General features: G+C 40.5%; 1 long non-coding RNA gene across 1 annotated transcript; it reads right to left on the reverse strand.

Annotated features, from left to right (window-relative positions):
- Positions 1-248: 248 nt before the first annotated feature.
- LOC101796988 (uncharacterized) lies at positions 249-8,309 on the reverse strand. Its single transcript, XR_005264634.2, has 3 exons — positions 4,939-8,309; positions 2,630-2,744; positions 249-1,518 (listed from the first exon to the last, which is right to left on the reverse strand). It is a non-coding gene; the product is annotated as an uncharacterized lncRNA (long non-coding RNA).
- Between the last annotated feature and the right edge of the window lie 1,289 nt (positions 8,310-9,598).

Raw genomic sequence — 9,598 nt, forward strand, 5'->3', positions numbered from 1 at the left:
GTTATCAAAACAGTCCCACTTTGGACTGTGTTTATATGTAGCTTACCTCATACAAAATCCAGAAGTTTCATGTTGTTCACCTAAATGATAGGGTTTTTTTTTCGGGACATTTTTTGGTTTCTTTTTGCTTGGCTACTACATGAGCTTTAGTTCAGCCCAAACCAAAATATTTATTTCAGCTTCCTTTTGCCAGTGCAATCTTTTTTTTTTTTTTTTTTTTTTTTTTTTTTTTTTTTTTTCTAGATTTTAAAATAATCAAATCTTGAAATTAAATAGCTTTATTTCAAAAGTATAGATACAACATTTTAGTTATTTCATTTTTTAGTGGATGAATATATTCACAAATGACAAACCTGAGAGTTTAAAGTCAAGCTGAGATCTGATTTGTTTATTTAAGTGAATAATCTATTTGCCCAAGACCAGTGTTCTGCTGTTGTAAATATAGGAGCCATTCTGCTATTAGCAACAGTAGTACAGCTAATGTAATCTGAAGAGATCCTTTCTTTTAAGTCAGTAGTGATAATGTACAAACAGTGAGTGAAATGCAGGGAAAGGCAGGGCTTTGAAGGTTATCAGATGAGAGATCACAGAAGACTGAGCAAAGCTGCATACGACTGGGCTTGTGCACGGGCTCCTCCTCACTTACTCGCCCAGTTTTGAGAGTCACTGCCAAGCCAAACACAAACACAAAGACTTGTTGACAGCCTGTGAAAAGTGTTTTGAAGGCAGGGAGGCACTGCAGACAAATGCCAAATAATTACAGTGCTGCTGCCATACACTCTTGCCACTAAAAGTTTGATTTAAGCCTCGCTGTAGCTCTGCAGATGTTGGCATCTCTAAACATAATATTCTTACAGTGTGAAGCTTCTCTTAGTCTTTATTAATAAAATGAAAGTGTAGGCTGACTTGGTGATAAAAATTAGTGGATTAATTGAAGAACTAAAGTGCAGGGGCTTTCCAAAAAGGGAGTCTTGCGTCCTTCCTATAGAGCTTCATCATCGTGCTTCCTCCTCCCCTCACTGCTATTGTAAGTACCACTGTAGTTCACCTCATGTAAGAAAAAAATATGAATTGGTACCCCTCAAATACCAATTCCTATCACGCTTTGGGACTGGCAGAGTACCATGTAGATGCAAATACTAGGCATTTATAATATCTATTCGTACAAAAGTTAAACTCATCATGAAACAGTTAATCCAGGCAAAAGAAGAAAGCCTCTGTTTCAGCTTTGGGGCAGCCAGTTTATGCCTACTGACACAACAGATTAAGAAATACACTGCACAGTCCTGTAAAGCTGAATCGGCACAAAATGCTGGGCTGAGACACTGGTGATGAGACATCCAGTATCAGCTCTTGGGCAGAAAATACACCTCGGGCTAGGGCTGGGCTGCTCCAAGCCTCCTGGGTGAAGCCACAGCAGGCACAGGCGGTGCAGACATCTTCCATTGGGTACAGGGAGCAGCTCCTTCGCAATTGCTTGAGGGCGGTGAGACAGTTGGCAGAGAAGCCATCACAGCCCTGAAATTAAAATTACAAGCTGCTTTCCCATGGCAGTGCTGGGACACAGCATGGTGCTTTGTAATTATGTTTTAGGAGCCTCCACCCTCATGCCCTAATTTCCAATTAACAGTTGTACCCTTCCAACTGCAAACATCCTGAAAATAGGGTGAGGAAGCCAGGAGGGACCATTCTGTGTAGGTCAGTAGCAGGCTGCAATCTGGAAAAACAGCTTTATGTCACCACCACGGTGTGGCCCAGCCGTGTGTCTGAAACCATCGTCTCTTGAAGTCTCACTGGAGGAATAGTTAAAGCCACAGGGAAAATGGCCAGAGAGGGGAATGGAAATGTGGTAGAAATGGAAGGAGACGTGAAACTGAGATAAGGCAGTACAGCAGTGGAACACAAGTAATTAAAAATTATTTTCATACATTTATTTACATAATTTACATAATTATAAGCTAATTCAATTTCAAAATGTGCAATTTAGATTTTTTTTTATTCTTCTTCTTCTTTTTTTTTTTTTTTTTGTAATTTTCGTCTCCAAAGGTTTGTCAACAGACTTTTCCCTGTGGCTTTAGATGACTGGTCACCTGCTTTGATTGCCAAATGGCATGGATGAAACCAGAACACTGGATTTGTGATGGAGGCTGGTGGCACCTACTTTAATGAGAAAGGTGTGGGTGACTGCTAGAAATGTTCTGTTTTACCACATCTGAATAGGCAGGGTTTCCTTGCTAGGTTATTTGGTCAGTCTGTTGCAACTGTGAAGGACTCACCACTTGACCATCATAGAGATGCCTCCTCTGATACTCTCTCTTCCTCATGTGCTGGTGCAAAGAGGAGGCTTTCAGAACCTTCCTCAGGTCCAGTGTTTTCATGTGGGCAGAAATTAAGGAAAGACCGTAACCTCACAGGGTTAATTTAAAGCAACAACTTCGCCCATTTTAATAACAATAATTGAACACCTTCAGTATGATATTAAAAGGATGCTTCTCCCTTCATCTGCATAATAGTTTCCTTTTAACTTTAATAGTCCTTGTTCTATCATTTGTGACCAGTAAAATGTATTATTAGCAACAAATACAATGTATATAATAAGAGATTTATGGGCTTACATTGAACCCTTTACCTGTCTGTTGCTGTTTCTTTACACTGCTGTTTTCTTGTTTGTTTTTGAAGATGGTAAGAGCCTGGACAGCCATTAAAATGGAAATGTGAAAAGTTTCACAAGGAAAGCTTTCCCACTGAAAAAAAAAAAAAAAAAGCAGATTTGGAAAAAAAAAAATCAAAACAACTTTTATGAACCAGTCTGGTTTAATAAAGCTTTTCAACCAGAAATAATTAGGAAAAACTGTAGCACTTCATCTGAAGACTTAGACACTTTATCTTGATATTATTTTTATTCATGTGAAACAGCAAAATTGGAGTTTAATGAGATGAATTTCTGAATCTTATCAAAACAAAAGGACTTTCACCTCATCAAAATAACCTTAGTAAATCCTTCATTTATATTCTAAAATCATTGTTTCTTCAGCTTTTAGAATATAAATGTATCTCACAGCAGGTGGAATTACCAAAATTTTATAACAAAAAATACACAAAAGAAATGTCTTGATTTGTTACTGTCAAAATTGATTTTTTTTAAAGTTTATTAAAGTTTTGAGTCTGGTGAAATGGTTGGGACGAGGGGTATCAACCAGGAGTTATTTTTCATTAAGGAAATTAGGAAATTCAAGTTTTCTACAGGTAAAAAAAAAAAAAAAAGATGTAAATAAAAGGGGGGGGGGGGTGTGGAATGACACAATAGTCCTGCATTTAGATGTAATGAAATAAAAAAGGTAGAGAAAATATCCATTCTGATGGAAACTGTGAATGCCCTGACTATTTGAGTAGTACATAACAACACTTCAGCTCTGTAACTGGGGCTTCAGCCTATTTGGATAGATTAGATCCTGCCTTAAAATGAAGCTACACTCAAACCAACACCCCAGCTGTGCCCATGGTCAGCATGGATTCAAAGTCAATGGAAATACAAATAACGGGTTTGTAAGTAGAGGGCAGAAGCTGAGATAAAACTTGGGTAAGAACCAGTATTGGATGTAAGGGCCACAGGCACCATGGAGAGTTACATAAATATGCCTTTAAAATTTGGGATTTTCTGTAATTATGTCCTCTTCCACTTGAATATTATGCATATATCTACCAAATATTCAGGAATAGCTTTTTGGCATAGCCCATTAAAATCCTATGTGTCCTTGCCTGCCTGAGCAAAGCTATGTAGGCATCATATCTTGGCGTGTGGCTGACGGGTGTGACCTCTCATGGCACATCTCAGTGCAAGACCAGATTTAGAAAGAAAGACCCACTAAGCAGGGGATGGGAAAAAGGAAGAATCAAATCCTCTCTGGGCACCTCCAGGAGGCAGGCGGGATGGACTGGGGACCAAAAAAATGAGAAAGGATCTGAACAAATGGCAGGTTCAAACCTCCTCCTCATCCCACGCCTGCTCTGGAAGAACGTTTGGTGCCTGGCCCTGAGCTTGCTGCATTTGGCCAGCCCTGACCCCGCTGCTCACTTTGAAGAGGAGACCTAGCAGATCAACCTCCTTTGGCCTACCTGATGAAAAGTCTTGCTACAAGACTGCAGGGGCAGCACCGCTGGACATGGAGACACAGATGAATAAGTCTGTCTCTGTCTTCAGTATTGGAGGAGTTGCAACATGACCATTTACCATTTCATGACCAATGCAGCTGGTATTACTGAGGACTGTATGTTGTAAGGTATTGACTGCTGCTTCACAGTCTAGGGAGGCATCCGTGACATTTCCTTTGCTCCCTGTGTAGTACAAGACTGATTACAAGCAAAGGGAAGACTATTAACTATATAATGAGCAAATGATTTAAGCTGAAATGTTACTGATTTAGTAAGAGCTTTTATTGCACCATACACAAGCAGATGCATCTCACGTGAAAGACACGAAGCTTTTGATCGTAGCTCTTCAGCAGTTATTTAGTGCTAAAGCTTTTCCAAGCTACCCTGGACTGAAAGGTTGATGATGACCAGCAGCTACACTAAATGGAAATCTTTCAGTCAAGGAGGAGGCAGGGGCAAAGGACAAATAGACATGTGCAAGACAAGATTCTGCATTACACTTCAGTTAATATTAACCCACGTTTTTATCCACTCTTGTCTGATTATTCCTGAAGTCTTTTGATAGCAGAAATTTGCTTCAGGAAAGTCTTCATTATTCAGTAGCTGGTTGTGCGTGAAGGGTTGGGAGGAAAGGAAACCTACAGGGGGCTGAGCTTAGCTGTGATTTTCATGAGTGGGAATCTCAATTCTGCCTGCGTGTGTGGATGTGAAGGATGAACAGAAAAGCATGGCCAATAACACAGGGAGTGCAGGAACAACGAGCTGTAATTCTCCAGTGCCACTTACCTCCTCTGAGCATCTGTTTCCATGTAAAATAGGGAGAGCAGCATCTTGTAGAGCCGCTGGGAGGATGAATATTTGAAAGGAACATTGGATCTGCAGATGTCTTTGCATTTAGCTGTAATTGATTGCTAAAACTGGCAAACAATCTGAGCCTGTTGTTCTTCGGGATGCCAACGCAGCCACTCCTCAAGGGCAACACCCAAGACAACACCACCACCCTGATCTGGAAAGAAATGAAGAAGCTGTTTTCCTTCCTTCCTCTTACTCCTCAGTGTCCCCAAGCCCCATTCTGCTCACGTCAGACGCCACAGTGATTGAGGCAGATGAAGCAATACTGTCCTTTATGTACTTTCCCATGCTTTAGAGAAAGAGCAACCGTGACAGTACAACATACTTTCAGTAGATACACATCCAAAATACTCAGAATATTTTTGGTAACTTTTGTGCTGATTCAGTACAATCTGCAAACTCTTTGGGAGTTGTGTATGTTCTAGCACAAAACACCACCATTAGTTTTTTTTCTTACTGTTTTTGCAAGCCTGGTTGGAAGTTCAAGTTCATACACAAGAAGCTTCAAAGCCTACCGCTCTGTCACCTGCAGCAGTGGCACCACCCCTCCGTTCATTGTCATTACAGGGGTTCCTACACGGTGTCAAAGGCACAAGGACAACTCATCCGTGCATTAGCAGTGCTGGCGTGGTGATGCTCCTCCCAGCTCATGGCGTGGCTGCCTTGGTGCTGCATCTGCAGAACTTAGTTTGTTCTGGTAGCTGAGCAACACGTTTCTGTTGCACAGAGGGGCGATGAATCATGAGGGTGTTGGTTCAGGCTCAGCTTGGCTCAGCTTAGAGAAAGCTCTCCACAAAGGAGCCTAACAAAGCCAGTACGGAGCTAGGAAAACACTCCCATTGTCATTGTCACCGTCCAGGTCTGGGACTGATCTATGTAACAGATAGCATGCACAGGAAAAAACCCTGCCTGTGCTTCCAGAGTAGCTCAGGGATCTCAAAAGCCTCATTAAGCAACTAGAAAACAAATTATATTTATATAGATTTTTTTTTTTTTCTCAAAGATTTCTATGTCCTCTATTAAACAAAAGCAGGGTCCTAGTGTTTGTGTGAGTGTGAACACAGAGACTAACAGCATCCAGACAGCAGCTCTTGGAACAACAACGGATTTTAGTGCTTCTGACAGAACTAGAAACTCTGAGATTTGATACCAGTTTTAGAAACACAGGCAGACTTCAGGAGTGAATTTGCCTAAGCAAGTTTTCTCTTAACTTTGAACAAATTAATGAAAGTGTTATAATCCATTGCTAACATTATATATATACATATATATACATACGTGTATATATATATATATATATTTTCTACTAATAGAACAGGAAATAATGAATGGCAGAGCTGGATAAATTGCACGTTTTGCTAAGACTGGTAAATAAACAAGCAAAACAAACCATGAAAAATAGTTCTGGTGTGAGTAGGTGTGTAAATCTACAATTTCACAAACCAGAGGCTGTGCAGAGTGATACATTTGGTGTAGGCTTGGTTTATTTGTGAGCTGTAGCACAGATGACTCTTTTCCTTGGAAGGCAAATTTCCTTATCAGTGATCCTCCAGGTAGGAATATGGAAGTAACAGACTGCTAGTTTATCCCTTACTCCAGGTGTCATAGGTCTGTAACTTGAACAGCTTATTTCCTGTCATTTCTTTTTAAACATAAATCATCCTTGACTGGGTTTCAGCCCAAAAATCTAAAAGCCCTCCCCTAAACTGAACCTGCCTAAGCCACAAGTGTTTTCACTTGCATTAGAAGCTGTCTGGTTTTCAAGTCTTTTCATCTGTCAGTACTGGAAAGAACAACCTTGTCTCATAAAATCAGACATGATGAGAGCTCTTGCTTTTCGAGAACCAGGCAATGGTCGCTGATCCTCTTCTGGTTTTATGTCTTACTACCTCCCTTGTTATTTGTCATTGTCTCCTGCTAGGAGACAGGTTATACCTATGCTGATCTTCCTCAAAATCATTTCTGTTATTTTTCCATAATTTGTTTCAGGCACGGTCACTTGGATTCTTTCAGACTTTTTCCTACCAAGTCTCTACTTCCCTCTAATTGACATTATTTATCTTTGTTGATTAACAGTGACATGAATTAGAAAGTGCTTTGGTAGTTGCAGTATTGTCAGAACAGCTGTGGAAGAAAGAAGTAGGTGGGATTCATTTATTCTGCTGTCTCTGGACCCAGAAGAGGCCCTGTTCTTGCAACACAAAATGCATGCCTATGAGCTGGGCCCTACCTTGTCTTCACCAAGGTCATTTCATGGGGATATATGCATGTGATTTATTTTTCAAACTCCGCTTCATTCTCTGCCTGCTTCCTTCAACACCCCACGGACGTCTTTTAGAAACACCCGTATAAAATGTCAATATAAAGCACTTCTGTGTAGCCTGAATGTATAGATAATTCTCCATTAATGTTTTCTCAGGTTTCAAAGTGATAATCCATTGCACTCTAGGGAAAAATAAAAATACTACAGTACATAAAAGGTTTTCAAGTGGACACATAAGGTATCTGCAGGAGGTTAGGACTGTATGTGTGTCTTGACACAGGCATCAAATATCCCAAACTAACCAAGCAAAACCATGAACATTTGTTTTTATTAATGCTCCCAATACACTTAGTACAGCAGATCTATATTTGGTTTTGGGGTTCCGTCATTTTAAAAAAAATTCTCCTTCCAAGCAGAGAGACAAAATTAAAATGATTGCTAGTTCCAGAAAGCAAATGGAGCTAGTTGACTGGCAACATCAGCGGGAAGGACTGATTGACCTGAACTAACCTCTCTCTGTTTTTAAATAAAAGGAAGATTTCTTTTGGAAAATGAGGGACTGTGTCTCTCACCACAATTGACAGGTGGGTGCATTTCATGTGAAATAAGTTTGCAGGAAATGTGAAAGTACGAAGAGTTAAGAAACAGGCCTCTGAAATGGTTCTATGGGACAAAAATTCAGATAGCTGCTGCAGTGCACCCTCCTTTTACAGCTGACATTTTACAGTTGTCAGAGTCTAAGATGAAAATCATCTCCTTGTGCGTTCCTCCCTAGAGGATGAAGGGAGCCCAGCCTGAGCAACTTTGGTGTAGACTTCTAAGATAGGTTATCCTATCTGTACATTTATCTCAGTTTCTGATACTTTGTATATCATTTTCAATAATCTCAGATTTTAAGGCTCTTATCACTAGTCTTGCTTCTTGCATGACACTGCCATGAATGTTCTTAATGAATTAAAATGTCTGAGAAGTGCCAAACTCAGCCTTTATAGTTTATTTGTCTGAAGTGTGAGATCACTTTTTCAACCTTTTAAATGCTTACTGTTTCAATGGATTATTAATAATGATAATAAAATTTAAAAAAAAATATCCAAACAAGCCACCTTTGCCTGCTGTAATCCCTGGATCATCTCAAGCTGGGGCTAAAGCATAGCTCAGAATTTATGGCTATAGTGCACATTTTCTGTGCTGCTGAATTGTGGTTGTCTTGATTCTGAGCTGCCACGCAGATGTGGGCTCATATCACTCAATGCTTTGCTGTCATGACTAGGCACCCGTGCAAGAGCTCCTGACCTAGAGAAACCTGCACTGGCCAAGGATCTCCTGCCCCAGAACAAGCTTGGGGCGATGCTCTGGGACTGGTGACTGCAATGGAGGAAGGACGACTGCCACTCGTGGTGTGGGGAGCCTGCTGGAGGCCTCCCTCATGATCTCCAGCAGGTCTCAGGCACAGAAGGACTGTGAAATAAAGCAAGAACTGAAAAGGCTTGTTTCTCCCCATCGGCCCAGCCAAGAAAGCCAACCAGGTATCTAGGAAGCACAGGAATCTAGGAAGCATCTGTGTCTCAGCATGCAAAATTTTCCATATTTGTGACTCTGCAGCTTCCCATAAGCCTGCTCCTAATGAAAGTGAATGGCAAAATCCCCTCTCATTCCATTTTATGGAAGACAGTTCAAACGATGGGTTCACATCTGCTTTTCTATCCCAGTAAACTAATGTATAAATATTAACATCCCCTCCCTGTATGGATGACATAATCCTGTTTTATGGAGTCAACCCCCCATCATTTAACTAAGTTAAACCTATAGTCATTTTCTTGTCTGAGACAGGAGCTCTTCACTTCAGGTCTTTGCTTTATACTCTGCTGAGTTAGACCTCCACCAGGCAGATCTAGAAAAAAAGACAGTCACATGGCTGGAGTTTGCCATCCACTCCCCAAAAAGGAATAAAAAACCCACAAACTTCAGTCCATCCTGCCACGTGTAGTGGAATAAACGGAGGACAGTATGCAAAACAGGAAGATTTGACTGCACCATTCAGAAATGCTACCAGTACTTATTGGCACTACCACCACCTGATATCTGTACAAACAACCTTCCTCTACTAATCTGTTTTTAAACAGGCTCAAAAGGGAACCTGCTGCAGATATATATCTGAATGCCTATCCCACTTCGTGTAGATTTTTCCTGTCATGGCACAAAATAGACAAAAGGCAATCACTATTATCAATGTAATTTCACCAGGAAGCATGTCATAAGTTCAGATGCAACATATCGTGCCCTTGAGTTCTTTGAAGTTTATCCTAAGCAAACCCAATTAAATAATAATTA

Source organism: Anas platyrhynchos, chromosome 3 (genome assembly GCF_047663525.1).
Source record: "Anas platyrhynchos isolate ZD024472 breed Pekin duck chromosome 3, IASCAAS_PekinDuck_T2T, whole genome shotgun sequence".
NCBI lineage: Eukaryota > Metazoa > Chordata > Aves > Anseriformes > Anatidae > Anas > Anas platyrhynchos.